The 27,348-nt window shown below is 39.9% G+C and overlaps 2 pseudogenes; both read left to right on the forward strand.

Moving 5' to 3' along the window:
- The first annotated feature begins 2,393 nt into the window (after window positions 1–2,393).
- Window positions 2,394–3,443, forward strand: LOC107976852 (olfactory receptor 13C7-like; annotated as a pseudogene).
- Window positions 3,444–22,245: 18,802 nt separating this feature from the next.
- Window positions 22,246–23,476, forward strand: LOC747903 (Y-box-binding protein 1-like; annotated as a pseudogene).
- Window positions 23,477–27,348: the final 3,872 nt, after the last annotated feature.

The raw sequence follows: 27,348 nt of genomic DNA on the forward strand, positions 1-27,348 counted from the left end.
TATATCTCACAAAAAGAAAAAAATTCAATGCAAGACAAAATGGCTTACGACTACGAATGTGGCATGTATTTGATTCTAGGATTTTTAGAGCTAGTGTATGTATAAGGCAGGCATGTTCATTTGTGAAAGAGGTGGTTAGGATTGCCCAAGTGTTTTTGCTAACACTGGGCAGGCTCTTCTTGCACACCAAGAACATCTGTGGAATGAGAGCTCATCATATGTGCCACCTACGATCTCCGGTATTCGCATTAAATGGGAAAGGGAAAACTGGAATGTGATTAAGAAACTACAGTGTATCAGAAAACAGTGGTCCACATTGAAGACGCTTCTGGCTGCTGCTTGGGCAGTCACAGCTCTCAGCTTTGGATCTTAGAAGTGGAGGTTACCAGATCCCAGTGGTAAATCAGCGATGCTCTCACAAATGCACAGATGTAGTATACTCATGCACACACACACAGGAAAAGACTGAGCTGTTCGCAACAGGACACCACTTCCGTGATCAACTGCTCTTTTTTAAGTCCACAGCTGCCTTGCCTCTGAAACTCTCTGGTAGAAGCCATGACCAGATTCACTTATGACCCTTTAAAGGTCTGGTCTGGGTAGGGTATGCCTAGCAGAACCTATTTGGTGGGATGCAGACAAGAGATCTTCTGGGTCACTGGCTTTCATACAAACCTGAGATCCTGAACCCTTTGAATTTGTAAATGGCCAAGGGGACTAACCCACAAGGATTCGTCCTGTGTGGTTTCCTATTCCCCCAGATCTATCATGGACTCTGGTGACAGTTCTCATGGACTGGGGGTTCTTGTTAATTTGGGGAGGGCCAGGATGATCCTTCCGCTCTAATACTTTCCAATAGCCCAGCAAAATGGGTAGGAAGAGAGGGAAGGAGAGAAGAAAGTATTTCTGGAGAGACTTCAGAGTAATTAGATCATGGGGACACAATCCCAGATGTATAAGAAGTTTCTTGACTTGGTAACTTGAATTTCCAAACTTTAAATGACTTTGGGGACTAGAATACTCCAAATAGCAGGATGGGATTTAAGTGGCTTTGTATGAGCAATGATTAGTCTTTTGTGGATTTTATCAAAACACAGAACAAAGACAAGAAAACGTCCACCCATTTCAGGCACTAACTCATCTGGCTGCTGCTTTCTGACCAGATTGGCTATTTTTGGCTTCTGGACTACTCCCAGATCCCAGAGAAGTAATTTGAATCAACACATTTGTTGAAAAGGTAAGCGAGCACTTTTAAAAGAATATAGAAACCCTTGTGGGCCCAGCTCCATCCCCGGTGGCATACCTGGTGACTAAGTGGCATGGGGGAATTTTGAAGGAAATAGAAAAGGATGTCTCCATGGTGCAACAGTCCAAGAATGAGAAATTCATGAGATCATCTAGTCCCTGGGATGGAATATCTCTGATAATAATCTATTCCAAAGTAAGCATCCAGGAAATGAAGTTCCAGAGAAGAAAAAGGACTTCACGATGCCCATGCATTGATTGGTTGGCAAATGCCAGTCCTGTAAATATGTGCTCCAGAAGAGTCTGGCAAGTGAGTGAGTGAATGAATGGGTGGACAAATAGCCCAGGGTTCTGTAGATCTTGGAAGTGAGCTAGTAAAGAGGAGGCAGAGAGCATCTGAAATTGCTCACAGGCCGGGTGCCATGGCCCACGCCTGTAATCCCAGCATTTTGGGAGGCCAGGGTGGTAGGATTGCTTGAGCCCAGGAATTTAAGCCCAGCCTGGGCAACAAAGTGAGACCTCGTCTACAGAAAAAATTAAAAATTAGCCAGGTGTAGTGGCATACGCATGTGGTCCCAGCTACCTGGGAGACTGAGGCAGGAGGATTGCTTGAGCCTGGAGGTTGAGTCTGCAACGAGCTGTATTTGCCCTACTGCACTCCAGCCTAGGTAATGGAGTAAGACTCTGTCTCAAATAATAATAATAATAATTTTTAAAAGTGCTCACAGAGCAGAATGGTCAGGGATTGAGGATGAGGAGTACCAGTTTTTTCTACCAGTCCTAGGTCCCAAGGGGAAAAAACATACAAATGGAATATAACATTTCTTGCCAAAATTGAACCAAATGAATCATCCACACATGTAACTTGAAGTAAATGTGTGATGCCTGTCTTAAATGTGATGAGGAAAATTAAATCTAATCAGGTGACATTTGAAACCTCTCTATGGGGTGGCCAAATACCACCAAGTAGATTTTGATCAAATTTCCTGCATTTTACTTAAAGCAATATCGAGAAACCTTTGAATTGTCAGAGCTGTTCTCCAATTGCTCAGCAAGTCTGGGCTTCCTCACTGGCTGTCTGGGCACTTTAGGCATCAGAGAATCATGGAGCTGGCCCTCTGAGTTTGTACAAGTGACATAGAAACACCATGGTCAGTTCCAATCAGACCTCCCCTGTGCTGGGGTTCCTTCTCCTGGGGCTTTCTGCCCATCCAAAGCTGGAGAAGACATTCTTCGTGCTCATCCTGCTGATGTACCTGGTGATCCTACTGGGCAATGGGGTCCTCATCCTGGTGACCATCCTTGACTCCCGCCTGGACACACCCATGTACTTCTTCCTGGGGAACCTCTCCTTCCTGGACATCTGCTATACAACCTCCTCAGTCCCTCTCATCCTTAATAGCTTCCTGACTCCCAGGAAAACCATCTCCTTCTCAGCCTGTGCAGTACAGATGTTCCTCTCCCTTGCCATGGGAGCCACAGAGTGTTCTCCTGAGCATGATGGCGTTTGATCGCTACGTGGCCATCTGCAACCCCCTTAGGTACCCTGAAGTCATGAACAAAGCTACTTATGTGCCCATGGCTGCTGGCTCCTGGGTAGCTGGAAGCCTCACTGCCATGGTGCAGACACCCCTTGCATTGAGGCTGCCCTTCTGTGGAGACAACATCATCAATCACTTCACCTGTGAGATTCTGGCTGTCCTGAAGTTGGCCTGTGCTGATATCTCTGTCAATGTGATCAGTATGGGAGTGGCCAATGTGATCTTCCTGGGGGTCCCTGTTCTGTTCATCTCTTTCTCCTATGTCTTCATCATTGCCACCATCCTGAGGATCCCCTCAGCTGAGGGGAGGAAAAAGGCCTTCTCCACCTGCTCTGCCCACCTCACTGTGTGATCGTCTTCTACGGGACCATCCTCTTCATGTACGGGAAGCCCAAGTCTAAGGACCCACTGGGAGCAGACAAACAGGACCTTGCAGACAAACTCATTTCCCTTTTCTATGGGGTGGTGACCCCCATGCTCAACCCCATCATCTACAGCCTGAGGAACAAGGACGTGAAGGCTGCTGTGAGGAACCTGGTATTTCAGAAACGCTTCCCGCATTGATGGTGGAGGGGTCCTGATGGCTCTGTGCTTCCTGACTGCTCCCACCTGAGAGTCCCAGAGGACAAGATGAAAGACCAAGTTGATCAAAGGTTACATGGGTAAATCTCATTACACAGAATCTCATTACATAGATGGGCTCTGCAGGAACAGGAAACATTTAATGCAACTCCACCGAAGTACGTTCTTGTTTGTCTAGCCTCGTAGTTCTCATTCTCCGTGATGGATACTGAATGAATTGATGTCAAGGAAAAGTAACTCTTCACATTTTTATTGTTGGATGAATGAAAAGCTCTAGTCTGTAGGTCTTTGATTCAATTGCTCCATGGCTTCTTTCTTTGAACATATTTGGCTGCTGCTTTCTGACCAGATTGGCTATTTTTGGCTTCTGGACTACTCCCAGATCCCAGAGAAGTAATCTGAATCAACACATTTGTTGAAAAGGTAAGTGAGCACTTTTAAAAGAATATAGAAACTCTTGTGGGTCCTTACTTTTATGTTACCTTTCAAGCTCTTCCTACTCCATATTACATAATAGTTAGTTTTATTTTTCTCCTCATTTTTTTTTTCTGTTTGTCATATAAATTCTTAAAACTGTTTGCTGAATTTTTCTGTCTCTGTATCTTCATAAATTAACCTGTAGCTTTGTCTCTCTCTTGTCCTTACTCAGAGTCCTCACCAGAAAATCATTAATGCTCTTGGAGAAGAGAGGGGAGTAAGGAAGGTGTGGCAAAACTGATGCAAGGGTCAAGGGCACAATCCTCTTTTCTTTTTCTTTTGGAAGATATTGTTCATTCCTGGGCTCTGTCCTAGATACCAGTAGCCTCTCATGAGCTATCAGAGTAATGCGAAAACTGAGATAAGTCCAGGAGGATCAAATAAATTGTATTAATCACCTGACCTGGTTTAACCAAGCATGCAGCCAAGTGGCAGCCATCACTTGTTTTCCACTAAAGAATCCCTGAGGCCACGTAATAGTCAGAGGAAGACAGAAACAATGCCCATCAGGGGACATCTAAGAATCACCCACATGATTGTGAGGAATTCCAAGTCGGCTCCAAATAGTGATCAGTCTAGAAGTCCAATTAAAAGGATCAGCAGAATAGAAAATTTCTGACATAAACTTTTAACCCCATAGAGACAAACTAACAATTAAAATAAGATCCTAGCACTTTGGGAGGCCAAGGCAGGTGGATCCACTGAGGTCAGGAGTTCGAGACCAGCCTGGCCAACATGGTGAAACCCCCATCTCTACTAAAAATACAAAAATTAGCCGGGCGTGGTGGTGCGTGCCTGTGCTCTCAGCTACCCGTGAGGCTGAGTCAGGAGAATCGCTGGAACCCAGGAGGTGGAGACTGCAGTGAGCTGAGATCGTGCCACTGCACTCCAGCCTGGGCGGCAGAGTGAGACTCCATCTCAAAAACATAAAAAATAAACAGCCTTTGCTGAAAATCAGTTAACGTGGGAAGATGGTGAAAATGTTAAAGAAAATTCTCAGTAGTTTTGTCAATGGACTTAAAGAGACTTTTGAATCAATAAAACAAGAGTTGTCTATAAAAAAGAGGCTAGGAGAAAAGATATCTGAGATAAGAACATTTTCTTGGAAAAAAGTTAACAATTATTGAACAAATACAATTCAATAGATAGCATTTAAGACAAACATTAAAAGGAAATTTTAAATTAAAAATAACTTTTTTAAAACTTTTATTTTAAGTTCAGGGGTACGTGTGCAGGATGTGCAAGTTTGTTACATAGGTTGCTCTCCTAGACTTAAGGGGGAAAAAAAAAGACAAGGAGGCTTAAATTGTTTGAGAAAAGATGAGAGGCATGGAAGACAGACCAGGGGAACCCATTATGAAATTCATAAGGAGAAAATAGAGCAGATGAAAACAAATAATGTTTAAAACCAAAAAAGAAACATTTCCCCAAACAGAAGTTTTAGGTCAAAGATACTTGCACACACATGATTATAGCAGCACAATTCGCAACTGCAAAATTGTGGAACCAACCCAAATGCCCATCAATCAACGAGTGGATACAGAAACTGATATATATACAATGGAATACTACTCAGTCATAAAAAGGAATGAATTAACAACATTCACAGCTGCCTGGATGAGATTGGAGACTATTATTCTAAGTGAAGTAACTCAGGAATGGAAAACCAAACATCGTATGTTCTCACTGATCTGTGGGAGCTAAGCTATGAGGATACAAAGGTATAAGAATTATACAATGAACTTTGGGGACGTGGGCGGATGTGTGGGAGGCGGGTGAGGGATAAAAGACCACAAATAGCATGCAGTGTCTACTGCTCTGGTGATGGATGCACCAAAATCTCACAAATCACCACTAAAGAACTTACTCATGTAACCAAACACCACCTGTACCCCAATAACCTATGGAAAAATTAAAGAAAAAAAAAGAGGTTTTAGGTCTTTTGTTCATAAATGGTTCGCCACCAGGTAAGAACTGTGGCAAAATAGATACCTTATCTAGATCCAAGGATATGTTTTGATTTCCATATGTAGCAGGATATTTCTAGACTTTTCCACAGAATAAAACAGATTACCTAACAAGGAATAAGGATCTGAATGCCACTGGCCTTCTGCTCTGCAGTCCTATATGTAGAAGTCAGTAGAACAATGTTCACAGAGCTCTGAGGGAAATGGGTTAAGGGTCAGAAGTTCCACACACAGATGACCACTGCACAGGCATGAAGGTTAAAAAGATATTTGCCATTATGTGAAAACAAAGAAAGTACACATCTCCCTAATTTCTTTTTGAACGAGAAATTTGATTTAAGAAATTCTCTCAACAAAGAGTTAAAAATAAATGATTGCAAGAATGAGGTAGACATAGTGTATACAATACAGTGAAAAACAATGAACGGCAAAGACCCATTAAGTCTAATTAATTCTTGATGCTGAATGTGCTGATTCCATTACCCATGGAAAGTTGAAAAAATGGTCAAAAACATGACGCCAAACTTTAAAAGAATGGATAATTTCTGTGTTATCTGTGGTTTTCATAGGATAAAAAAATAGGGAGACCTTGCCAAATCGTTTTATGCATGACAGTTAGCTCCTCGAGGACGGTAATTGCATCTGTCTTATTTATTTTTCTACTCTTCATAGCAATTACAGTGCTTGGTACACACTAAATACTCAATAGGTATTTGCTGAGTATGGAATGAGTATTCTGACACCAAAGTTTAACAAAGACAATGCAAAAAAAAATGGATATAAATGAAACCATTTTTATTGTCTATTAGCTGATGAAAGCCAATGTGTATTAAACAAATAACACACATTATCCACTGGCATATTCTTAGGAATAGCAACATGGCACAACATTAGAAGAAGTCTTATTTTTAATGCTTTCATAATGGAGAAGTTCAAACCCCTATACGAAAATTAGAAAAAATAGAACCATTAACTTCAGGTATTTTTATCCAGATTCAATAATCACCTCGTGGTATATCTTGTTCAGCCATGCACCTCCTCACTTCTCCCACTTTTGAATTATGTTGAAGCAAATCCCAGATCATCATAGCATTTCATTCTTTTTTTTTTTTTTGAGATGGAGTCTCACCCTGTTGCCCAGGCTGGAGGGCAATGGCGTGATCTTGGCTCACGGCAACCTCCACCTCCTGGGTTCAAACGATTCTCCTGTCTCAGCATCCCAAGTAGCTGGGATTACAGGCGCACGCCACCACGCCCAGCCGGGTTTCACCATGTTGGCCAGGCTGGTCTCAAACTCCTGACCTCGTGATCCGCCCACCTCTGCTTCCCAAAGTGTTGTGATTACAAGCGTGAGCCACCGTGCCCAGCAGCATTTCATTTTTAAATAGTTTAGTGTGTATCTATAATAAATGACAGACACTCTTTTTTTTTTCTTTTTTTTTCTTTTTTTTCAAGACAGAGCTTCACTCTGTTGCCCAGGCTGAAGCTCGGTGGCACGATCACAGCTAACTGCAGCCTCAAACTCCTTGGGCTCAGGTGATCCTCCCACCTCCGCCTCCCAAGCAGCTGGGACTACAGGTGTGCACTATCACACCTGGCAAATTTTAAAATTTTTTATAGAGACCAGATTTCGCTGTGGTGCCCAGGCTGGTCTCGAACTCCTGGACTCAAATGATCTGCCCACCTCAGCCTCCCACAGTGCTGGGACTACAGGCATGATCTTTTAAGCATAATTAAATTACCAGCATCACACCTTTTAAAATATTATATGTTAATATCACCAACTCTTCACTCACTATTCACATTTATCCAAATGTCTTTTTTTTTTTTTGAGACAGAATTTTGCTCTGTTTGCCCAGGCTGGAGTGCAGTGGTGCAATCTCGGCTCACTGCATCCTCTGCCTCCCGGGTTCAAGTGATTCTCCTGCCTCAGCCTCCCAAGTAGCTGGGACTACAGGCAGGCACCACCACACCAGGCTAATTTTGTATTTTTAGTAGAGATGAGGTTTCACCATGTTGGCCAGGCTGGTCTCGAACTCCTGACCTCAGGTGATCCACCCGCCATGGCCTCCCAAAGTGCTGGGATTACAGGCGAGAGCCTCTGCGCCTGGCCCCAAATGTCTTTTTGTCTTTTTTTTTTTTTTTTTTTTTTTTTGAGATGGAGTTTTCGCTCTTGTTGCCCAGGCTGGAGTGCAATGGCACGATCTCGGCTCACCGCAACCTCTGCTTCCCAGGTTCAAGCAATTCTCCTGCCTCGGCCTCCCAAGTAGCTGGGGTTACAGGCATGCGCCACCACACCTAGCTAATTTTTTGTATTTTTAGTAGAGACAGGGTTTCAACATGTTGGTCAGGTTGGTCTCGAACTCCCAACCAGGTGATCCGCCCATCTCGGCCTCCCAAAGTGCTGGGATTACAGGCATGAGTCACTGCACCCGGCCCCCAAATGTCTTTTAAATATATTTCTTTCTCAATTTGTTTATCTTAATCAAGATCTTTAAAAGGTCCATTATAATTAGTGGATAAATCTCTTTTAATCTATAGTTTTCCCTTTATCGCCTTTGTTTACTTACTGTGTGTGTCTATGTAAGAAACTGAGTTGTCTGTGTTGGAGAATTTCCCACGGTCTGCATTTTACTGATTGCTTTCCTGTGATATGTGCCTGCTTTTCCTGCATACCAGAGGTTAGATGGAGAAACTTAACAGTTTTTTTTTGTTTTTTGTTTTGTTTTGTTTTGAGACAGAGTCTCACTCTGTGACCCAGGCTGGAGTGCAGTGCCGCAATCTCAGCTCACTGCAACCTCCACCTCCTGGGTTCAAGTGATTCTCCTGCCTCAGGCTCCCGAGTAGCTGGAATTACAGGCGTGCACCACCACACCTGGCTAATTTTTGTATTTTTAGTAGAGATGGGGTTTCACCATGTTGGCCAGGCTGGTCTCGAACTCCTGGTCTCAAATGATCCACCCGCCTTGGCCTCTCAAAGTGCTGGGATTACAAGTGTTAGCCACCACACCGGCCAGATGTTTTCTTTCAGCTGTAGTTAATGACTCAGGATTCCTAAGTCCTTTTCACATGCCCCTAATAGTCTTTGATGGCTTCCTTGCTTTCTGGGATGAGAAAACGATTCAGGTTCAACTTTCCTATTTCCTGCACCAGCCTGGGAATCAGCTATTTCTCCAAGAGCTCTGGTTCTTTTATTGGAAAATGATGTTTAGATACCATAATCTGAGTGCTAAAGGTGTTCCTTGCTACTGAATTTGTCATCATTTCTAATCCCTTTTTATGGAAAGCGTTAGAAAATACAGTTTTGTTCTTTTTTTTTTTTTTAAGGTAAACTATGACAATTTCACACTGATACTTCCACCTTATATTCAGGTCTATAGTTTCCAAGTAACCTCAATAATTTTACATTTGTAGCTTCTCAATATGTCAAAAATCTTGATACTCAGTGACACTAACATAATTGATCATTTGATTTACTCCACAAATATACACACAAAATAATTTTGGAATAACAATACTAATACTACCTTCATCAATAGGAATACTAAAAAAAAAAAGCTTAAGATTCTAGATTTCTTCTTATTCTTGTCTTTTATTTTTTGTTTTGTTTGATATTCCTTTTCTCCTTAGGGTAATTCCTGCTAGATATGTACAAATTATTGATTTTTAAAGTTAGTTGGGATAATTCCTCTCTTATAGTTATTTGGTTTATATATTTCATTTGCTTTTGAATTTTGCTTTTTTCCATCTTCTAATTATAAAAATGCATGGCTCTAGACTCAAATCTAGCCAAGTGAGGAGGCTCATGCCAGTAATCCCACCACTTTGGGAGGCTGAGGTGGGAGGATCACTTGAGCCCAGAAGTTCAAAATCAGCCTGGGAAATATAGTGAGACTTTATCTGTATACAAATTTAAAACTTAAAAAAAAAATTCATCAAGAATGGTGGCACATGCCTGTAGTCCCAGCTACTTGGGAGGCTGAGGTGGTAGGATTGCTTGAGTCCAGGAAGTGGAGGTTGCAGTGAGCCAAGATTGTACCACTGCACTCCAGCCTAGGCAACAGAGTAAAATTCTGTTTCCAAAAAAAGAAAAGAAAAGAAATATGTAAAAAGAAAAATAATTTTAAAAAAACAAAGTCAAATCTACAAGGGAAGGTATATTTAATGAAATCTAACTTTTATCCTTGTCCCCTTCATCCTGTTACCTTCCTCACTTATAGATAACCACTTCTCAAATTTAGTGGTTTATCTTTCCATTAAAAAATATAATATATGGATATATTCATATTCTCCCACCTAAAAGATAGCACACAATACACACTTTTTCCACACTACCTTCTTCACTCAATGATAGTTCCTAATGATTACTCCATAGTTGTACATAGAGATGCAGAAATCACATTTGAGTAAGTTTGGGGAATGTAATTACTACAATATATTATTCACCAACTCACTTTCTCTGCCCCAGCCCTTTTCACTTCAGTAGATTTACTCCCAGTTTCTAACATTAATAAATTGTGAATATGTCCAAGATTTTATGAGAGGCAATATCAGAATAATTACATTAGAAGTTAAGTTTGGATGCTGAGCCTGGCTCTTCCTCAAACAGGCTGCATTCTCCAGGGCAAGACCCTTCCTGCCTGCCTCACAGTCTCCACAGTTGTACAATGAGCTCAGATTATTCTCAGCTCTTAAATTATCTGATTCTCATACAATATCGATATTCTCTTCAACCATGGGAGAATCACCAAGCAGCAAGGGGGGGGGGCTAAAGGAAATTGAGCCAAGCAATGTCTCCCCGTAAAACTGTAGCACAGACCACGCCTTCCTCCTCAACAGTCTGTGGGGCACTCTTATTTGCACCCTGCACACTTTCCAGCAAGCCTGAGGTGTATCTGTGCCAACACTATGGCCACCATGGTGCTTACTTAGGCACAGACAAAACTGGCTTCTGATGGGCTCATTATCTTTGAAAAAGGCAAAAGATGTCACTTCTGTCATCCAAAGTACTCACCCTTAGGGCCTCTGGAGGGAAACCTAGAGTCTTTAGTTGAACTTTTAAGATCTTTCAAAATCTTCATAGACCACTAAATTCTTCTTACATCCTGTCCTCTAATTATATACTACCCCAGCCCTTATTATCTACATCAATGACCAACTGTACATTTTCAAACACCTTGCCTTTGAGCTGTTTTCTTGAGTTTAGAATGCCCTCTCCTTCTCCATTTATTACTAGTGAAAATGCTACTATTTGGAGATCAGCTTAAATATCACTTTTTCTGAGAAGACTTCCTTGACTCTAAGTGAGGGTTAATGACTCCTTCCTTTGCCTGCCTGTAACATGTTGCTTCTAACATAAATGTAGCACTGACCTTACTCAGCCTTATTTGAATTATGGACATACCAATCTCCTCCTCTAAACTATGAGTTCCTTAAAGACAGGCTACATGTCTGGTATACATCTACGCAATTGCCCCAATTGCCCGCCGTAGAGCTTGGCACACCGTAAGAGCTCAACAAATGCTTATTAAAATGAAAGAAATGTATCTCAGAAATCCCAGTTCTTGCTATATAAGCAAGACATAAGGGTAAATTTCTACCAAAAAACACATATGAGAATGTTTCTAACAGCTTTATTAATAATAGCCAGAAACTGGAAATAACACAAAAGTCTATCAACAGTAGAATGAATACTTAAATTATATTATACTTATTTAATGGGATGCTGCACTACAACTAAAAAAAAGCTACTGATTTCCGCAGCAAAACTTGCAGTACATATGAAAACGTGATACATGCAAAAATGTGAATGTATCTCACATGTTATGCTGTATAAAAAGATACACACAAGGGATTATATACTGTATAATTCCATTCATATAAAGTTTTTAAAAAGCAAAACTAATAGATGTTAACAGAAGTCAGAATAGTGGTCTCCTCTAGGAGAGAGGGAAGAGAGAGGAATGTAATTGAGGAGGGAAATAAGAGGGGTTTCTAAGGTACTGGGACATACTAATTTTTAACCTGGGTAAGGGGTGCATGGTGTGTATTTTCTTATTTTTCCTTGAATGGTATGTATATGCTTTTTTTTTTTTTTTTTTTTTTTGACAGAGTCTTGCTCTCTCACCAGGTTGGAATGCAGTGGTGCGATCTTGGCTCACTGCAACCTCTGCCTCCCGAGTTCAAGCAATTCTCCTGCCTCAGCCTCCTGAGTAGCTGGGATTACAGGCGTGCACCACCATGCCCAGCTAATTTTTGTATTTTTACAAAATACAAACCATCCTGTTGGTCAGGATGGTCTCTATCTCTTGACCTCATGATCTGCCCGCCTTGGCCTCCCAAAGTGCTGGGATTACAGGCGTGAGCCATCGTGCCTGGCCTGCATATGCTTTTTATACTCTTTTGTATATATAATATATCTTACAAAAAGAAAAAATCCAATGTAAGGCATAACGGCTTATGACTATGAATGTGGCATGTATTTGATTCTAGGACTTTTAGAGCTGGTGGACAAGGCAGGTGTATTCATTTGTGGAAGAGGTGGTCAGGATTGCCCGAGTCTTATTTCTTGCTGACGCTGGGCAGGCTCCTCTTGCACACCAAGAACATCTGTGGAATGAGAGCTCATCACACCACCCCCAGTATTAGAATTAAATGGGAAAGGGAAAACTGGAATGTGATTAAGAAACTATAGTGTATCAGAAAACAGTGGTCCACATTGAAGATGCTTCTGGCTGCTACCTGGGCAGTCACAGCTCTCAGCTTTGGATCTTAGAAGTGGAGGTTACCAGATCCCAGTGGTAAATCAGCAATGCTCTCACAAATGCACAGATATAGGATACTCATGCACACACACACAGGAAAAGACTCAGCTGTGCACAACAGGATGCCACTTCTGTGATTGACTGCTCTTTTTGAAGTCCACAGCTGCTGTGCCTCTGAAACTCTCTGGTAGGAGCCATAACCAGGTTTATTTATGACCCTTTAAAAGGCTGGCCTGGGTAACAGCTGCCTAATAGAACCTATTTGGTGGGATACAGACAAGAGATCTTCGAGGTTGCTGGCTTTCATCCAACCCTGGGATCCTGAATTTGGAAATGGTCAAAGGGACATTGACCACACAATGATTTTTCCTGTGTGGTGGGTTTCACAGTCTATCATGAACTCTGGTGAGAGTTCTCATTGACGGGGTTTCATGTTAATTTGGGCAAGGTCAGGATGATCCTTCCTCTCTAATGTTTTCCAACAGCACTGCAGAATTGGTAGGAAGAGAGGGAAGGAGGGAAGAAACTATTTCTGGAGAGACTTCAGAATAATTGGATCATGGGGACATGACCCCAGATGTACAAGAAGTTTCTTAACTTTGTGACTTGTATTTATAAGCTTTAAATCACTTCAGAGACTAGAAAAGACCCCAATACAGAGTGCAATTTAAATTGCTTCATATATGCAATGCGTGGTCCTTTGTGGCTTTTACCCAAACACAGAACAAAGACAAGAAATGTAACTTTCACCCACTTCAGGTGCTAACTCACCTGGCTGCTGCTTTCAGACAAGATTGGATATTTATAGCCCCTTATTAACATATTTTATGATAAAAACAAAGAGGGCAACTTTTTAAAGATTTGTAACTCTTCTTTGCTCACAACTCACTCTTCTTGACTCAGCCCCATCCGTGGCCTCAGATCTAGTGGCACAGGAGAAAGGACAAGAAAAATAAAAGACTTCTCCGTGTTGTAAAAGGAAGTCCAAGAGAGAAATGTATGAGGCCATTTAGTCCCTGGGATGGAATATTCTGTAAAATAATCTATCCCAAAGTGAGCAGTGTGGAAATTGGGGCCCAGAGAGGAAAAGGGACTTAACAATTTCCATCCATTGAGTGATTGGCGAATGCCAGTTTCCCCAGTGCCTAAGTCTGATATCTTCCTATTAACTCACAATCCTTGAGTGAAGCTGAACCATCATCACATTTATAGGGGCAAATCTTGAGATTTCACTGCCTGTGTCAATATGAGGAAACACTTTTTGGCAGTCAGAACTGTGCAAAGAGAAAAGATGAACCTGGGCAGGCAATGAGATGCCTTCCCAGAAAGAGATCAAACAGATAATGGGGAGGCAAGTGGTGGCAAGCTGGGATGTAGTCAGAGAGTCAGAATAAATGACAGGAGGTGCCTTCCCTGCAGATAAGACATGAGAAATAACTAGAAATAAATGAAAAGACACAAAGACAGATAAGTCCTCCTGGGAAAGAGCCAGCTCCAGGATCAGGTGACCAACCTACTGGACTCACCCTGGATGAGAGGTGAGAAAAAGCACTGCTCCAGGCACACAGAGGGCCACATTCTCCCAAGCTGGGCTTTGCAGTGTTCTCTCAGGTGAGGCTACACACTATTATTACCCAGGCAGACCAACTCCAAACAGACAGGAATGGTACCTGTGGTTCCAGGAGATGAGGGCAGCTTCCCATTCTTGTTTCCTCCCATATAGCCCTTCCTGTCCTTCAAGTCATTCCCTGAAAAGCCTTCCTGATCCCGTTCACCACCCAAGCCACTGCATATAATCTTTTGGGTCACCCATCTCCCTCCCCAAGCACCTAGGAGCCTCCCACACTCTGGCCGGGTTGAAGCCATCTCAGTCCCTTACAAACACTTATGGCTCCACACACTGAGTGCTTCAGAAGAGTTGGCTGGTCATGGACAAATGATTAAATACCACTGAGTTCTGCCTAGATTGTGAGAGAGAACTGAGGAAGAAGAATAGTCCAGTATCTAAAAGTGACTGGAGCCAGGCGCAGTGGCTCATGCCTGTAATCCCAGCACTTTGGAAGGCCAAGGCAGGAGGATTGCTTGAGGAGAGGAGCTTGAGACCAGCCTGGGCAACATAGTGAGACCACATCTCTACAAAAAATAAAAAATTAACTAGGCACAGTGGCATGTGCCTGTAGTCCCAGATACTCTGGAAGCTGAGGTGGGAGGATCACTTGAGCCCAGGAGGTCAAGGCTGCAGTGAGCTATGGTCTTACCACTCTACTCCATCCTGGGTGACAGAGTGAGACCCTGTCTATAAAAAATAAATAAATGAATAAATAAATAAGAAAAAAAGAAAATCTCAAATCGAATGATAAAAGACAATTGATAGATGCTATTACTTAGAATTATCTGAAAATGATTTTTAAAGGAGTGTAATAAAAATTCCTCAACAAACAATTACAAACATGTTTGGGACAAAAGAAAAAAAGAGAAAGTCTCAGCAAATAAATAGAAGATATAAAGAAAAAAACAAATGGACATTTTAGAATTGAAAAAAATGCAATAACTTATTTTAAAAACTCAATAGATAGGCTCAACAACAGAATAGAGGGAAAGGATTAAAGAATCAGTGAACTTGATTGGAAATTACCCCGATCCCAACAACACTGAAAAAATCCACTGATAAAAAAATGAAAGGAGCCATGAGACCTGTAGGATTACAACAAAAGATCTAATACATGTGTCATCATAATATGGAAAGGAGATGAGAAAGATGGAGCTAAAACGGTATTTGAAAAAAAATGGCTGAATAATTTTACCAAATTTTTCAAAATACATAAACCTCCCAGTCCAAAAAGCTGAGCAAACTCCAAATTGGATAAACCCAAAAAAATCCATATCAAGATACATCACAGTCAAACTTTTGAAAACTAAAAGACAAAGAAAAAATATTGAAGCAGTGGAAGAGCAAGAACACTTCACCCACAGGGAAAAAACAATTCGAAGAACAACGAATTTCTCACAAGAAACAAAACAGGCCCAAAAGGAGTGGTGCAACATTTTTCATGTACCAAAAATAAAGAACTGTCAAACCATAATTCTATATCTAGTGATGTAAGAATTCAATCCTTCAGGAATGAAAATGTAATGAAGACGTTCTGTGATGAGGGACAGGTAAGAGAATTTGTAATCAGCAACTCTACCCTAAAATAATGACTAAATAAGTTCTCTAACAGAAAAAAATTATAAAACAAAGTAACCTGAAGCACAAGAAAGAACGAACAATGGAAAGAATAAAATATGAGTAAATATAATAGACTTTCCATCTTCCCTTGAGTTTTCAAACTTAGATTTGATCGTTGAAGCAAAATTATAACACTGCCTAATGTAGTTCTCAATGCATTTAGAGGAATTATTTAACACACTTATCACTGAGGGATAGTAAAGGCATATACAGGGAGGTATGATTTTCGCACTTCACTTGAACAGGTGAAATGTGGCTACTACTAGAACACATTAAGTATGCATGTATAACATAATACCTAGATTAACCACTAAAAAAATCTTTACACAATGGTGCATTCAAATGCACTGTATATAAATCAAAATGGAACTCTAAAGTATATATAAGTGACCCACAGAAAGGCAGGAAAAGGAAACAGGGTAACAAAAAACAGAAGTGTCTTAATCTGTTCAGTCTGCTATAACAAAATACCATAAACTGAGTAATTCTCACAGATCTGGAGGCTGGGAAGTCCAAGATCAAAGCATTGGCAGATTTAATGTCTGATGAGAGCTCACTTCCTCATACACAGGTACATTTTCATTGTGTCCTCACATGGCGTAAGGCAGAAGGGGTCCCTCTAGGGCCTCGTTTATAAGGGTGCTTGTCCCATTAATGAGAGCATGCCTTTTATGCCCTGATCATCTCCCAAATGTTTCACCTCATTATGCCACCATATTGAGTATTAGTTTTAAACAAATTAATTTGGGGTGACATATATATTTAGTCATTTCAAGAGGGAACAAACAAAAAACAAAAATAAAATAGTAGACTCAAGCACTAAAATATCAATAATTATATTAAATATAAATCATCTAAATATGCCTATTAAGAGACAGATATTGAAAGAGTGGATTAAAAATTGACCCAACTACATAGAGTTTACAAGAAACTTGTTTCAAATATAAAACTACAGGTAAATTGAGAGTAAAAGGATGGAAATCGTATCAATTAAAGCAGAAAAAAAGCACTTTAAAAAAATAACACCTATTAATGACAAAAAGCTTTCAGAAAACTAGAAATAGATGGGAAACTTCTTCAATTTGATAAAGAATATCTACTGAAAAAGCATAGTTAACATCATATTTAGTGATGAAAGACTGTGTTCCCCCAAAGAAAAAAATACTGAGGTATAAATCTAACAAAACATGTATAGAACGTGTATGCTGAAAACTAAAAAATGCTGAACTCAAGGCTCTAAATAAATGGAGAGACATACTGTGTTCATGGGTTGGAACACTCACTGTAGCAAAGATATCAACTCTATTCAAATTGATGTGCAAACTTAACACAATTTCTATCAAAATCCCAGCAAGACTTTTTGTATGTATAGATAAGATTATTCTAAAATGTACATAGAAAGGTAAAGGAACTTATACAGCTAAAATAATTTTATACAAGTAAAAATAAAGTGGAAGGAATCACTATTGTTGGCTTTAAGATTTTTTACATAGCTACAATAATCTTGTGAAGGGTACACAAGACCATGTAGTATTGGTAGAGGAACAGACACATAGATCAATGAAACAGAATAGAGAGTCAGGAAACAACCCCACATAAGTATGTCCAATGATTTTTGACAAAAGTGCAAAAGCTATTCAATGACATAAGAATAGCCTTTGCAATAAACGGTGCTGGAGCAATCGAATATCCATAGGAAAAAAACAAAAACAAAAACTTTAACCAAAGTCTCATACATTGTGCAAAAATTAACTCACAAGAAAACCAGATCAAGATGGCTGACTAGGGATGCCAAACACTCATCTCCTGCGCAAAGAAGAAGAAAACAACAAATAACTGTACTGTGAGTAGAGCAACTAAAGGAGAACATGGAAATACAGCAAGAAAGTGACAAAAACCCTCTGAGGCATGGATGTGATGGCAGCATAGACAGGGAAGTGAAACATTCAGCTGGGGTCAGCTCAGAGTCAAAAGGGACTTCTCATTGTGGGGAAAAGGTAAGCAGGAGCTCCTCAGCAGTCCCCATTTCAACTGAGGACATCTGCAATCTTAGCTGCTGGCGTGCCTCACAAGTCTCACAAGCCTTGAATCCATAATAGGGAGCTGCCTGGAGTCTGCACAACCTCATTGCTCTAAAGAAGGAACACACACCAAGTGCCCCCTTACTCCCAGGACCAAAGCTGCTACAGCATGGTTGCCATTTGGGGAATGAGGTTGCTGTTGGTGTGCATCTTGACCTGGGATCCTATAGCCAATACATGTCTACATTTTTGGAGACCAGCCATCATCCCCTGATACCCATATGGAAAACTGCACCACCACCCCAGCTAGACCCAGGAGTACAGCCTTAACCCCAGCACCTGAGTCTATGCATTGCCCTACACTCCAGGGAGCAGGCAGTTCAGGACAGCATGGAGGCCATCCTCAGGACTGGAGGAACAGACATACACATTCCTTAGAGCCATAAAACAAGCTGCCTGATACCCACCACCACCAATGACCCTGTCCCCTCCAGTGGCAGAACTGTCACGCATTGCAAACATATTCCAGGAACCCAGAACTGGTCCAACTGGTACCCACCACTGCCAGTCACCCTGCCCCCTCCAACCGTCTCATATTATATATGCCCCCTAGGGATGAAGAACCTGCCTGCGTTGTGCCCACTGCCACCAGCAACCCCATCTCCTTCAACTGCAAAGTAGCCATGCACCATGTATACCCCCCAGGAACCAAGGACCAGCTCGTCCAGTGCCCATGCAGCTGGCAACACCATCCTGACAACTGGTGGAGACACTATGCTCAGTGCATGCCCCCCCCGCAAGAACTTAAGAACCAACCCATCTAGTAGCCCCTGCCTCTAGCAAAGCCACACAACAGCCTCCACAAACACCTTCAGTCTAGGCCACTGAGGCACTCACAGACACCACCACTGACATTGATTAGAGCTAAAGAAATCACATGGAGACTGCATTACTGCACTCACAGAACAAAATTCAAAGCACCCTACCCAACCAACAATACAGGACATATCTACAGGAAAAAGGCTTCCCCTATGGAAGCTACTCCATAAATTTGGAAGGGCTGACTGCTCCATTAGATGCACAAATATCAGTGTAGGGACACAAGAAACATGAAAAACAAGGAAACATGACACCTTCAAAGGAACACAATAATTCTCCAGTAACAAAACCAAAGGAAAGGAAATCTATGAAGTGTCTGAAAAGGAATTCAAAATAATGATCCTAGGAATCTCAGTGAGATACAAAAGAATATCGATAGATAATTCAATAAAATCAGAAAAACAATTTATGATCACAATGAGAAATTCAAAAAAGAGAAATAGTTCATAAAAAAGAACTAAACAAAACTTGGAGCAGAATAACTCAAAGAATAAAAATACAATTGAGAGCTTCAACAACAGAGAAATAATTTTTCAACTTAAAGATAGATCTTTTGAAATAACCCAGTGGAACCAAAAAAAAAAAAAAAAAAAGAAAAGACAAAATAATTTAAAAGAATGAAGAAAACCTACATGATTTATGGGATACCATTAAGCAAACAAATATTGCTATTATGGGAATTCCAGAAGGAACAGAGATTGGAAAGGCATAAAAAACCTACCTAATGAAATATTAACTGAAAACTTCCCAAGTCTTTGTAAAGATACAGACATCCAGATCCAGGAAGTTCAAAGATCCCCACACAAAGTCAACTCAAAAAGGTCCTTTCCAAGGCACATTATAGTTAAATTGTCAAAAGCCAAAAGCAAAGAGAAAAATTTAAAGACAGCAGGAGAAAAAAAATCAAGGCACATACAAGGGAATACCTATTAGACTAATAGTGGATTTCTCAGCAAAAACCTTATGGCCAGGGAGAACGATATATTCAAAGTACTGAAAGAAAAAAACTGGCAGCCAAGATTACTATACCTAGCAAAGCTATCCTTCAGAAATGAAGGGGAAATAGAGTCTTTTCAAGACAAGCAAAACAAGAAAATGCATGACTAGACCAGCCTTACAAGAAATGCTCAAGGGAGTCTTACATCTGAAGTGAAAGGATAATAACTACCATCATGAAAACATGTGAAAGTATAAAACTCTCTGCTAGAGCAGATAAACAAATGAGAAAAAGAAAAGGATCAAACCTTATCAACTACACAGAATCACCAAACCAGAAAGATAAGCAATAAAAGAAGAATAAAGAAACAAAGTATATATAAAACAACCAGAAAACAAATAACAAAATGACAGGAGTAAGTATTCACCTATCAATAATAACCTTGAATGTAAACAAATTAAATTATCCATTTAAAAGATATAGACTGGCTGAATGAATAAAAAGAACAAGACTCAACTATATTCTGCCTACAAGAAACTCATTTTACCTGTAAAGACAAACACAGACAAAAGGTGAAGGGATAGAAAAAGATATTCTACACAGATGGAAACCAAAAATGAGCAGGAATAGCTATATTTATACTAGATAAAATAGACTTTAAATTAAAAATTGTAAAAAGGACAAAAGGGTAACCGTCCAATGATAAAGGGATTAATTCCACAGGAGGATTATATGACAATTGTAAATATTTATAAACCCAACACTGGAAAACCCAGATATATAAAGCAATCGTTAGATCTAAAGAGTGAGAGAGACCATAATACAATAATGGTTAAGGACTTTACCACCCCATTGTCAGGATTGGGCAGATCATCTAGACAGAAAACCAAAAAAGAAACATTGGATTTAAACTGTGCTATGAACCAAACAAATCTTACAGACATTTGCAGAATATTTCATCCACCAGCTGTGGCATACACATTCTTCACATCAGCATATGGAACATTCTCCAGGATATACTGTATGTTAAGCCAAAAAATAAATCTCAACAAATTTTTAAAAATTGAAATCATATAAAATATATTTTTTGACCACAATGAAATAAAAATATAAATGAACAACAAGAGGAACTTTAGAAATTTAATGAATAGATGGAAATTAGAAAACATGTTTCTGAATGACCAGTGAGTCCATGAAGAAATTAAGAAGGAAATTTAAAATCTTCCTGGAATAAATGAAAATAGAAACACAACATGCCAAAATGGGACATAGCAAAAGCAGTATTATGAGGGAAGTTTACAGCAATAAACATCTACATTAAAAAAGTAAAAAGAATACAAATAAACAACCTATTGGGGTACCTCAAGTAAATAGAAAAGGAAGCACAAACCAAACCCCAAATCAGTAGGAGGAAAGAAATGATAAAGATTAGAGCATAAATAAATGAAAGAGTATTTAAAAAGTATATAAAAGATCAAGGAAACAAAAATTTGGTCTTTTGAAAAGATAAATAAAATTGACAAACCATTAGATAGACGGAGAAAAAAAAGAAAAGGCCCAAGTAAATAAAATCATAAATAAAAAAAGGAGACATTACAACCGATACAACAAAAATGCAAAGAATCATTAGAAACTATTACAAATAACTACACATCAACATAATATAAATAACTACACATCAATATTGGAAAACCTAGATGAAATGGGTAAATTCCTGGACACATACAACCTACTAAGGTAGAACCAGGAATAAATAGAAAACCTGCACTGACTAATAATGAGTAACAAGATTGAAGTAGTAAAAAAGCCTTCCAACAAAGAAAAGCTCAAGTCCAGTGGCTTTACTGCTGAATTCTACTTCAGATTTAAAGAAGAGTTAACACCAATTTTTCACAAACCGTTCCAAAAAATTGAAGGGGAGGAAATTTTTCCAAACTTACTCTATGAGGTCAGCATTACCCTGATACCAAAAGCAGAAAGGGACACAACAAAAAAAGAAACGCAGGCCAATATTCCTGATGAACATAGATGCAAAGTTTTCAACAAAATACCAGCAAATCAAACCTGACAGCACATCAAAAAATGTATACACCATGATCAAGTAGGATTTATGTCAGGGATGCTGGCAAGGATGGTTCAACATATGCAAATTAATAAATGTGATTATCACATCAACAGAATGAAGGAAAAATACCATAGGATCATCTCAATAGATGCAGAAAAATGATTTTATAAAATTTAACATTCTTTCATGATAAAAATTCTCAACAAAATAGGTATAGAAGAAATGTACCTCAACACAATAAAGGCCACATATGACGAACCCATAGCTAACATCATATTAAGTGAGAAAAAGTTGAATGCTTTTTCTCAAAGAACTGGAACAAGACAAGGATGCCACTTAGAACCAAAAAATGAAATCAGTAAAGTAGCAGGATACAAAAATTAATACACAAAATCAGTAGTGTTTCTATAAACCAATAACAAACTAGCTGAAAAAGAAATCAAGAATGCAATTTTATTTACAATAGTCACACCAAAAATACCTAGAAATAAATTTAACTGAGGATGTAAAAGACCTCTACAAGGAGAGTTCAATCGGTAGCGGGAGCGGAGAGCTGACCCCAGAGAGCCCTGGGCAGCCCCACCTCCGCCGCCGGCCTAGTTACCGTCACACCCCGGGAGGAGCCGCAGCTGCCGCAGCCGGCCCCAGTCACCATCACCGCAACTATGAGCAGCGAGGCCGAGACCCAGCAGCCGCCCGCCGCTCCCCCACGCCGCCCCCGCCCTCAGCGCCGCCGACACCCACCCCAGCACTACGGGCAGCGGCGCAGGAAGCGGTGGCCCGGGCGGCCTCACATCGGCGGCGCCTGCCGGCGGGGACAAGAAGGTCATCGCAACGAAGGTTTTGGGAACAGTAAAATGGTTCAGTGTAAGGAACGGATATGGTTTCATCAACAGGAATGACACCAAGGAAGATGTATTTGTACACCAGACTGCCAGAAAGAAGAATAACCCCAGGAAGTACCTTCGCAGTGTAGGAGATGGAGAGACTGTGGAGTTTGATGTTGTTGAAGGAGAAAAGGCTGCGGAGGCAGCAAATGTTACAGGTCCTGGTGGTGTTCCAGTTCAAGGCAGTAAATATGCAGCAGACCGTAACCATTATAGACGCTATCCACGTCGTAGGGTCCTCCACGCAATTACCAGCAAAATTACCAGAATAGTGAGAGTGGGGAAAAGAACGAGGGATCGGAGAGTGCTCCCGAAGGCCAAGCCCAACAACGCCGGCCCTACCGCAGGCGAAGGTTCCCACCTTACTACATGCGGAGACCCTATGGGCGTCGACCACAGTATTCCAACCCTCCTGTGCAGGGTGAAGTGATGGAGGGTGCTGACAACCAGGGTGCAGGAGAACAAGGTAGACCAGTGAGGCAGAATACGTATCGGGGATATAGACCACGATTCCTCAAGGGCCCTCCACGCCAAAGACAGCCTAGAGAGGACGGCAATGATGAAGATAAAGAAAATCAAGGGGATGAGACCCAAGGTCAGCAGCCACCTCAACGTCGGTACCGCCGCAACTTCAATTGCCGACGCAGACACCCAGAAAACCCTAAACCACAAGATGGCAAAGAGACAAAAGCAGCCGATCCACCAGCTGAGAATTCGTCCACTCCTGAGGCTGAGCGGGGCAGGACCGAGTAAATGCCAGCTTACCATCTCTACCATCATCCGGTTTAGTCATCCAACAAGAAGAAATATAAAATGCCAGCTATAAGAAATGAACAAAAGATTGGAGCTGAAGACCTTAAGTGCTTGCTTTTTGCCCGTTGACCAGATTATCTGCATTATCTATGCAGCATGGGGTTTTTATTATTTTTACCTAAAGACGTCTCTTTTTGGTAATAACAAACGTGTTTTTTAAAAAAGCCTGGTTTTTTTCAATACGCCTTTAAAGGTTTTTAAATTGTTTCATATCTGGTCAAGTTGAGATTTTTAAGAACTTCATTTTTAATTTGTAATAAAAGTTTACAACTTGATTTTTTCAAAAAAGTCAACAAACTGCAAGCACCTGTTAATAAAGGTCTTAAATAATTGTCAAAAAAAAAAACCTCTACAAGGAAAATTATAAAATCCTTTTACCACACTTACTCAACATTGTACTGAAAGTCCTACCCAGAGCAAGCAGGTAAGAGAAAGAAATAAAGGACATTCAGGTTAGACAGGAGGAAGTAAAATTATTCTTGTTTATAGAAGAAGACATGACCTTATACAGAGAGAAACCCAAAAACTCCACCAGAAAAAAAAGCCACTTAGAACCAAAAAATGAAATCAGTAAAGTAGCAGGATACAAAAATTAATACACAAAAATCAGTAGTGTTTCTATACACCAATAACAAACTAGCTGAAAAAGAAATCAAGAATGCAATTTTACTTACAAAAGTCACACCAAAAATACCTAGAAATAAATTTAACTGAAGATGTAAAAGACCTCTACAAGGAAAATTATAAAATTCTGATGAAAGAAATTAAAGTGGATGCAAAATGATACAAAGACATCCCATGTTTATGGATTGGAAGAATTCATACTGTTAAAATGAATGATCATACTGCCAAAAGCAAACTACAGCTTCAATGAAATTCCTATCAAAATATCAATGACATTCTTCACAGAAATTTTTAAAAGTCCTAAAATTCTTGTGGAACTACAAAAGGCCCTGAGTAGCCAAAGTAATCCTGAACAAAAAAACAAAGTTGGAGATATCATACTGTGTGACCTCCTACTGCAGCTATTGTAGCCAAAATAGCATGGCACTGGCATAAAAAGAAATATATAGAACATTGAAACTGGCTGGGTGGGGTGGCTCACGCCTATAATCCCAGCACTTTGGGAGGCCGAGGTGGGAGGATCACCTGAGGTCAGGAGTTTGAGACCAGACTGGCCAATATGATAAAAAACTGTCTCTACTAAAAATACAATAATTAGCCAGGTATGGTGGTGGGTGCCTGTAATCCCAGCTTCTCCGGAGGCTAAGGTAGGAGAATCGCTTCAATCCAGGAGGCGGAGGTTGCAGTGAGCCTAGATCGCTCCATTGTACTCCAGGCTGGGTGACACAGTGAGACTCCATCTCATTAAAAAAAAAAGGTGGGGGGGGCCAGGTGCGGTGGCTCACGCCTGTAATCCCAGCACCTTGGGAGGCCAAGGTGGGTGGATCACAAGGTCAAGAGATGGAGACCATCCTGGCCAACATGGTGAAACCCCATCTCTACTAAAAATACAAAAATTAGTTGAGCGTGGTGGTACATGCCTGTAGTCACAGCTACTTGGGAGGCTGAGGCAGGAGAATTGCTTGAATCTGGGAGGCGCAGGTTGCAGTGAGTCGAGATTGCACCACTGCACTCCAGCCTGGTGACAGAGCAAGATTCTGTCTAAAAACAAACAAACAAACAAAAAAAAAACACAAAAAAACCACAATGAAACAGAATACAGAACTCAGAAATAAATTCACATATTTACAGCCAACTGATTTTTGACAGAGGCGCCAGAAACATTCATTGGGGAAAGGACGGTCTCTTCAAAAAATGATGTTGGTAAAACTGGATACCTATATGCAGAATAATGAAACTAAGATACCCATCTCTCACCGTATACAAAAATAAACTAAAGATGAATTAAAGACCCAAAGCTATAAAACTACTAGAAAAAAACATAGGAAAAACACTTTTGGACACTGGTCTGGGCAAAGATTTTTATGAAGAATGCAGAGGCAACAAAACCAAATGCACAGGCAACAAAACCAAAAATAAACAAAGAGGATTATATCAAACTAAAAATCTTCTGCACAGCAAAGGAACTGATCAACACAGTGAAGAGACAATCTGCAGAATGGGAGAAAATATTTATCTGAGAAGGGATTAATATCCAGAATATACAAATAACTCAGTGGCCAAAACCAACAACAACAAAAATACAGTTGGCCCTTGAACAGCGGTTTGAACTGTACAGGTTCACCTATACATAATCTTTCTTCTACCTCTGCCACCTCTGAGACAGCAAGACCAACCCTCCCTTCTCTACTTCCCCCTCCGCCTACTCAACATGAAGACAATAAGGATGAAAACCTTTATGATGATCCACTTCTACTTAATGAATAACAAATATATTTTCTCTTCCTTATGATTCTCTTAATAGCATTTTCTTTTTCTAACTTAATTTATTGTAAGAATAAAGTATATAATACATATAACATACAAAATAAGTGTTAACTGAATGCTTATGACATTGGTAAAGCTTCCAGTCAAGAGTAGGCGATTAAGTTTTTGAGGAGTCAAAAGTTGTATACGGATTTTCAATTGTGCTGGGGGTTGAAGTCACTAACCCTCACATTGTTCAAAGGTCAACTATAATATGATTTAAAAACTGGCAAATGTTCTGAATAGACATTTCTCAAAAGAAGACATGCAAATGACCAATGGGTATATGAAAAATGCTAAATATCGGTAATCATCAGGGAAATGCAAATCAAAATTGCAACGAGACATCATCTCACTCCAGTTAGAATGACTATTATCAAAAGAGAAAAATAACAAATGTTAGCAAGGATGCAGAAAAAAAGAGAATGCACACGTTGTTGAGAATATAAATTACTATAGCTATTATGGAAAAGAGTATGGTGGTTCCTCAAAAAACTAAAAAGTCTTGCCACATGATTCAGCAATCCCACTACTGGGTATATATCCAAAGGAAAGGAAATCAGCATGTTGAGGAGATATCTGCACGCCCATGTTTATTGCAGCACTATTGACAATAGCAAAGATATGAAATCAACCTAAGTGTCCATCAAGAGATGAATGAATGAAAAAAATGTGGTTTTTATACAAAATAGAATACTATTTGGCCATAGAAAAGAATAAAACCTGTTATTTGCAGCAACGTGGATGAGCCTGGAGGACATGTTAAGTGAAATAAGCCAGGCACAGAAAGATGGATACCACATGTTTTCACTAATATGTGGAAGTGAAGTAAGTTGATCTCATAGAAGTAGAGAATAGAGTAGTGATAACTAGAGGCTGGGAAGTGGGGGTGGTGGAGGAGGGAGAATTTGACTAATGCATGCAAAATTATAGCTAGAGAGAAGGAATAAGTTCTAGTGTTCTTTAGCCCTGTAGGGTAACTGTAGTTAATAATAATTTATGCTATATTTTCAAATAACCAAAAGAGGGTATTTTGAATGTTTCCAACACAAAGAAATGCTAAATGTTCAAGGTGATGGATATGCTAAAAAAAAAAAAAACCTTGATTTTATCATTGTACATTGTATATAGATATTGAAATGTCACCTTGTACCCCAGGTAACAAATAAAAATTAACTCACAATGGATCGCAGATTTAAATTTAAAGGGTAAAACTATAACTCTTCTAGCAAAAAATATAGGAGAGAAATCTTTGAAACATACAGCATAGTGGAGAGTTCGTAGGCATAACAACAAAAAGCAAAATTCATGAAAAAAAGATAAATTTGGATGTCACCAAAACAACTTTCAAAATCTGACAGTATAAAACAACAATAACAATAATTCAATTAGAAAATGGGCAAAATACATGAAGAGACATCTTGTCCAAACAGGATATACAGTGGCAAATAGCAATGAAAAGATGTTCAACATCACTAACTTTTATGCAAACGCAAATTAAGACCATAAGG

This window comes from Pan troglodytes, chromosome 11, assembly GCF_028858775.2.
Source record: "Pan troglodytes isolate AG18354 chromosome 11, NHGRI_mPanTro3-v2.0_pri, whole genome shotgun sequence".
In the NCBI taxonomy this organism is placed as follows: domain Eukaryota; kingdom Metazoa; phylum Chordata; class Mammalia; order Primates; family Hominidae; genus Pan; species Pan troglodytes.